This window comes from Nerophis lumbriciformis, linkage group LG24, assembly GCF_033978685.3.
Source record: "Nerophis lumbriciformis linkage group LG24, RoL_Nlum_v2.1, whole genome shotgun sequence".
Lineage (NCBI taxonomy): Eukaryota > Metazoa > Chordata > Actinopteri > Syngnathiformes > Syngnathidae > Nerophis > Nerophis lumbriciformis.
The window spans coordinates 5975001-5982500 of record NC_084571.2 but is presented as its reverse complement, the minus strand read 5'-3'; the positions used below and the strand labels follow the sequence as shown (position 1 = coordinate 5982500).

General features: G+C 37.9%; 1 protein-coding gene across 1 annotated transcript in view; it reads right to left on the bottom strand.

Moving 5' to 3' along the window:
* The window catches only part of slc1a9 (solute carrier family 1 member 9), an 85947-nt gene that overhangs the window by 39679 nt on the left and 38768 nt on the right, over positions 1-7500 (bottom strand). The gene's annotated exons all lie outside the window — the stretch shown is intronic.

The following is a 7500-nucleotide window of genomic DNA, read 5'->3' as shown; positions in this document are numbered from 1 at the left end:
GTAAAAAATAATAATAAAGTGAATCCAAATGCTGCAATGTTTTCTTTGATTTTGACTCTTTTTTCTAGTCCGTATGCCAGTTGGGAGATGCTGTATCTGCACGTGCATTAAAAATGGCTCTCTAATGAATGTCTCGCAACTGCGAATCGGTTCTCATCGTTCACTTGAAAGAGCCGTTCAAAAGACTTGACTCGTTTGTGAACGTCACATCTATATTCCATAGTCCAGCACAGAGTGCAGAGCTGCAGACTGACCTAAATAATAAGAAGTTAGCATCAATATAGTAAGAAGTTAGCATCAATATTATACGATGACATCATCTTGATAACGCCACAACTGTGACCCCGCCGACATGAATTGATTGCCGTTCTGTGGGAAACACTGCTGTTCGTAAGCTTTGTAGACTTCCAGATAAAAAACTGAGACTCCGAGGTCCTGGGGCCTGATTTTTAAAAAGTTGTGTGGATTTCCTACAAAAATTGGTGTACGCTCCAATCCAGAAAATGGCGTACTCGAAGAAAAATTCAGATGTATCAAAGTGTGCACACGCACGAATCCAAGTACATTTCTTTTTTACATCCTAATCAACGTGGAATCAACCGCATATGTTTGTGTGCCCTTATAAATATGCAAAATATATTGAAATTAGCCATGTGCCTGAGATCTGCACACTCTGCCCAATCACACTTCGGTACGATTCAGTAGGAGGATCTTTTTTCTCGTGTTTCAAGCAAACGAAAGAGGAGTGAATGGGATAGCGTGGGCAAGCCTGCTGTGTGCTCTGAGAACCGCACACAGGCTGAGATAAAAAGGAAACATCAGAAAGAAGGTGAAGAATAAGAAGAACAGGCAATATGACCAAAAATTAGAAGAGGTGGGTGACTCTAATTAACTGCAATATACATCTAATGTGTGTAATTTACAACAAAATGTGTTCATTCAGTAGCCTGCACACAGCCAGATTAAGAGTTTCATGTGAAAATTATGTAATATTTGGTTTGCAATCTTTTGCATTTAAACATGCCAGCATTTCAGAAATTATAACAAAAGACTTAGATTCTTGTTTGATTACTTAATTTATTATTATAACAGAGGAGAGCTACCTGCGGTTGCAGCTGTACGTGGCACAAAGTCGGGCCCTTCCTCCACTGATTCCAGTGCCAATAATGTGCTTGAATGCTGGGGCCATAGGAACACATTGTGACAGGAATAGTTGGCTAAATGATTGCCTAGGGTGTGCCCATTGCATCGATCGCGAGCTACCGGTCGATCGCAGACATTATGCCATTCGGTCGCCAGCCAGGCAATGAAAAAAATAGACCTAAGAATTAGCGATCATAAATCTTCACTATGACGTCACTTGATTGACATTAAGGCACCCGAGGATCTTGTGAGATGACGCTGGCTGCTGCGAGCTCAGTAGGAAGAAAAAAACGACCAACAGGAAGGCGAGAAACACTTTTCATTTCAACAGAGTCTCGTGCCGTACCTGCCGTCAAGAGCCTAAGGACCAACCGCACAGTTCCTGTATTCACAATGAAAGTGCTCCTCCATCCTGCCTGCGCTAACAAAGTAAGAGTCTCAGAAAGCTAGCACACACAAGCTCACAAGCTACGGAGTTTGCCGTCAATGTATTTCTTGTCAAGGATACGGGTATGGAAGCTGGACAAATAAGATGCCAAAAACCAACCACTTTCATGTGGTGTTGGGCAGAATAGAGGACTGTTTTCTCCTCTCATATGTAAATTCGAAAATGTGGAAGTAATCAGCACTACTGGGAATGCTGTCTGATTCCAATCAATTCAAGTGATCAGAATCAGGTATTACACCAACTTATATTCTTGTCTTCATGAAAGAAGGGCATCTGTATGTTAAACATGCTTGTATTTTTATTAAAACACGAACATGTTCACAAAAACGAAAAAAAATAAATAAATAAATTATAGATATACATACATATAAACACATACATATACAGTACATATATACATATACACACACACATATATATACAGTACATATATACATATAAACACATATATATACAGCACATAACCTGTATATACATATATACACGTACAGTATACTACTATACTATATATATATATATATATATATATATATATATATATATATATATATATATATATATATATATACAGTATATATATACACACACACACATATATATATATATATATATATATGAAGATGAGGTAGATCAACTCGACTTAGTCATTTGAGAAGTAGCTCGCCTGCTGAAAAAGAGTGGGCACCCCTGGCCAAGATAAATTATTAAGATATCCTAACAAATATTAATATGTATATGAGGCATGAAATGCATTGGCAAAAATGTGATTTTGTGTCCTGGCCTCGATCTTTTTTACATTGTTGAAATCAAATGTTGGCAATGACCGAAAGGTCACCTCTTTGTGTCGTTCAAGTATCCACTGCATGTCGAAATGTACGTGAAGTACGTGAAGCATGAAATTGGCTTGAGGCACCGCACATTTCCACATTCAGTTCACTCTTGATAATCTTAATTTTGCAGGGAAAAAGGGTGCATGATAGGTTTTTGTGCGTACGCACGTTTAATACATGTGATAGCATGTCAGGAAGGGGTTCTGGCCTAACCAAACAGCAGCCCAAACGAGCAACGGCGGCACATTTAAAGGCGTTCAGGCGTCTTCTTTCCCAACAGGCAGATTATGTGGAGCTTTGGGAAATGTCAGAGCTGCTTCAAGTTGAAGCCTTGTTGGCTGTCAAGGAACCTTGAAAGGTGAGAGTCTATGAGCTCCGGCCCGTCCTTTGTGCCTGAAAAGTACCTAATTAGGCTTTACAGGGCCACGGGAAACAGATGCTGATCACAGGATGAGCGTAACAAGAGAGGAAGGTCTGGCAGCACGCTTGCTTGTTGCGTAATGTTACAGCTTAGCTTTCCTAAACACAGCCATTCCCATCAAAAGGTTCCGACCGTTTACAGCAAATCTTGGATGTCAGACTGAGCTCACACAGGTGGTTGTTCTACTCTGCCAGGTAGGCCGCCAGGAATTCCCTTAGAAAAGAAATTGTTTTTGGGAGAACGCTTTTGGACCAAGCGGCTGTGTAATGAAACCCGAGCTACCCCAGTGGGCCCGGTTAGAAGCAAAAACACAGAAGAGAACCTCAAATTGTACCATCACTCTGAACATTAGCATGGCATGAAAGACACTTTGAAAATGCTGAGCACGTCACACAGATCAGGTTCTACAAAGATAGTAGAAAATAGTACTGACACCAAGTTGATGATTGCAGACAACTAATCGGACCAAACAGGACTACTGCAAGACTTCAGAAACAACTTATAATAAAGGGTGAATACCGACTATGAACGTGCTAATGGAAGAATGCATTTGTATGTTTGAGCTACGATGCTAGCTCTAAACCAGGGCTAGATCTAGAGATTTATGCGTTGAATAATAATACAAAATAACATATGACATATTTTAACCACAAGGCCACCTGCTCAGTGTCCGCCCTGAGACTGGAAGGTCGTGAGTTCAAACCCCATTTTTATACCAAAGACTATAAAAATGCGACCACTTGCCTCCCTGCTTGGCACTCAGCATTAAGGGTTGGAATTGGGGGTTAAATCACCAAAATGATTCCCGAGCATGGCCACCGCTGCTGCTCACTGCTCCCCTCACTTACCAGGGGGTGAACATGGGGATGGGTCAAATGCAGAGGATAATTTCACCAGTGTGTGTGTGACTATCATTGGGACTTTAACTTGAACTTTTTACCCCTTTTTGGTCCCCAGAACTAAACTTGACGGGAGCCCAAATGGTTAAAAAAAAAATATATATTGTATTGATTTTGGAACTGAAAAGCATCAAAATGGCCCTCGCATGCTTTAATTTTTCAGTGTGCGGCCCTCCGTGGGAAAAGTTTGGACACCCCTGCTCTAAACTGTGCATGTAGTCGAGCACAAACATGGCCCCAAAAGACAGTAACACAGGAAAGTATCCCAAAGTTCCAATAAGACTGCCACATGGTCCTGAATGAAAACCCTCCCACATGCATGGTGATCACGGAGACGACCGGCGCCACGCGTGACAACCATCACAATCGGTCTTGGCTTTCGGCGGTGTACTTAGGATGCGTCTTGTTAATCACTGTGGTTTCCATGACAACAGGCCACGATGATGACAGTACGGGATAATCCCCAACAAGACCGGCCTTTGATTACTGTAATCGAGCCCGAGCAGCCACAGATAAAGGTGCTGCTGCATCGCTGCTTGTTTTGATTGTTGCGCACTCTAACAAAATGAACACTACACTAACAATGTGGCCTGCCCACAGGTAGCCACTGCTGGCTCCTCACTTACAATTAACGGAAAACAGAAAATCCTACACGTCGGCCACTCAGTCCGCTTTTTTTCATTGAGAACAACTGCAAAATAATTCACTAGGGGGTCAAAGAAAGTTGCATGTATAGTACCAGCACTTTGATAAAGAAGGTGAGAAACACTATTGAATTAAAGAAAGAACTCATACTAAAGTACAAAGTGGACTCCGCATGGCACTTCACCAACAAAGTGGTATATATATATATATATATATATATATATATATATATATATATATATAAATGTACTATATATTATTCATTTTCCACCTTGAGGCAGAATAGTATGCCATAGAATTGGCCTTTGCTCTGCTAGAAGAGATGCACACATGATGAACTCACCCTGTTATTATGGAAGTAGAATCGTCTCACATCAACTTATATATATCAATATGATATTAATACATATGCATATATTAATAAATATACAAATACATATACAAATGTGATATACAAATAAATAAATAATTAGTATAAATAAATGCGTATTTGTAAATATATTTTGGAGATTTGAAAATATATACAAATAAAATTTATAAATATAAAAATGTGACATACAAATAAATCAAGAATTTGTATAAATAAACGTGTATTTGTAAATATATTTTTGAGATTTGAATATAATTATGCCAAATACACGTTTATTTTAACAACTTTTTTATTTATTTGTATGTCACATTTTTATATTTAAAATTTTTATTTCTATATATTTTCCAATCTCAAAAATATATTTACAAATACACGTTTATTAATACAAATTATTTATTTATTTGTATATCACATTTTTATTTGTATATTTATTAATATATGCATATGTATTAATATCATATTGATATATATAAGTTGATGGTAGACAATTATACTTCCATATGTTGTGTACGCTCACACACATTTTATTATTAATGGTGTCATGAAATACCAGCCTTGAGAGAGAGAGAGTGAAAGGGGAGAGCACACACACACTTAAAGTTAACTTTCAGTTTTGATACTTGTCAAGGCACTGCAACCTTGATGGACAAAAGTATGAGAGACGGGCAACAATTTTGGAGAATGCTTCTACTTTTAGATAGCTCGGTTTATTATCTCACAGCGCTGGTATTTCTGTGGTTTGTACTTACTCCTGTTTTGTAGAATACATTGTTCAACTTCAATTTGAGTCACCTCTCATTATTTTAGACAGCCTTAGAATAAAATAATCTGGAAGGACTCTCCCTTCCTAAAACAGGGGGTCCCAAAAAAGGTAAAAGAGATGTTAAAGATAGGGATAGCCAAAGCAAATATTAGTATCGGCCTAATAGCAGCAAACAAACGAGTATGGGATTATATCGTCTTGGATGTAAAATTTTGGATATAATCTCCGATTGCTTGTGCAAAACTGGACAGCCAGTTAACATCTAAATGTCCTCTAATAAGCGCACAATGTCTTGTATTTTAGTCAAGTCATTTACAAAAGATAAACTCAGTAGGCAATAAGGTACTAGGAGCTAGCAGCTACACAACAGCTAAGCACACAATAGCACACAAGCTAGACATACGTAATAATCATTGAACAATAAAGTTAAAGTTCAAGTTAAAGTACCAATGATTGTCACACACACACTAGGTGTGGCGAGATTATTCTCTGCATTTGACCCATCACCCTTGATCACCCCCTGGGAGGTGAGGGGAGCAGTGGGCAGCAGCGGTGGCTGCGCCCGGGAATCATTTTGGTGATTTAACCCCCAATTCCAACCCTTGATGCTGAGTGCCAAGCAGGGAGGTAATGGGTCCCATTTTTTATAGTCTTTGGTATGACTCGGCCGGGGTTTGAACTCCCAACCTACCGATCTCAGGACGGACACTCTAACCACTAGGCCACTGAGTAGAGTAAAACAGCACATTAGTCGATATAAACAATTATCAAAAAATCAAAGTTGCATATTACTTACACATACAAAGTCTCCAAGGCAGAAGCGTATTAAGTATCCAGTAACAAACATGTCCGCATCATTTAACTTAGTCCATCATGAGTTTAACGTCATGTCATATTGTGGCCATTAGGTATCAAAAAAACAACAACAGAAAAACAATTACCACTCCACTTCAACTTAAACACAGCATAAATTCATTCTCAACGGTTAATAATAAATAAGTTAGTGTTGTTACCTTACTCATTTCACTTGATCAAACATTTTCCAACATTCCACACTTCAAAATAATAAAAATATGTATGATACCTGCTGATATCATATAAGATTAATATCGGTATCGGCCAATACTTACAGCACCGACATCGGTATCGTATTGAAAGTGACAACGCTCGTTAAATGTTCATTGATATCTTTCATTCATCATTTACTGTATATGTATTTCACATTGTTTTCTCCATGTAAAACTATAATTTATTCTGGGTCAAATGTGTTTTGTTTTTATATTTTTGGGTGTCTGAAACATATTAATAGGATTTACATTATCATAAAGTTGCTTCGGTTTTCGACGGACCTATTGATATGGATTACAAACAAAAACCAAGGTAACATAATACCGTTCCTTTACACATCGTAGCGAATAAACATGTTGATGACATCATGGGTAAAGCATGGTGATTAATAATTAAATTTTAACCAAATCATCTACCTGCTGAAGTTTTAGTATTGGATTATGACAAGTCATGTGTTAACGCATTAATAACGCACCTGACAAATTCCACAACTTTGACACGACCAGTGTTGGGTTAATTACTGAAAACCAGTAACTAGTTACAGTTACTACCGGTAGTTACTTTATTTCAAAAGTAACTCAGTTACTAACTCAGTTACTTACACCAAAAAGTAATGCGTTACTGTGAAAAGTAACTATTTAGTTACTTCTTTTTTTTTTAAAGCTCCCATTAATGCCCTTTTTGCCTTCATTTCAGTACTGTTATTGCACTGGAGAATAATACAATCTGTTGATCAACTTGACATACATTTTTATTTTCCTTTTAACATAATTAATGAAAAACAGTGCAACATAAAAAGGCATTCCTCCTTTCTTTAAACTTGGACCAATGACCATGAATAAAAAACAAGTTAAAGTGCAACATAAGAAGGCACATCATCTTCCTTGAAACATAAAGCCTGACATCTGGAGTG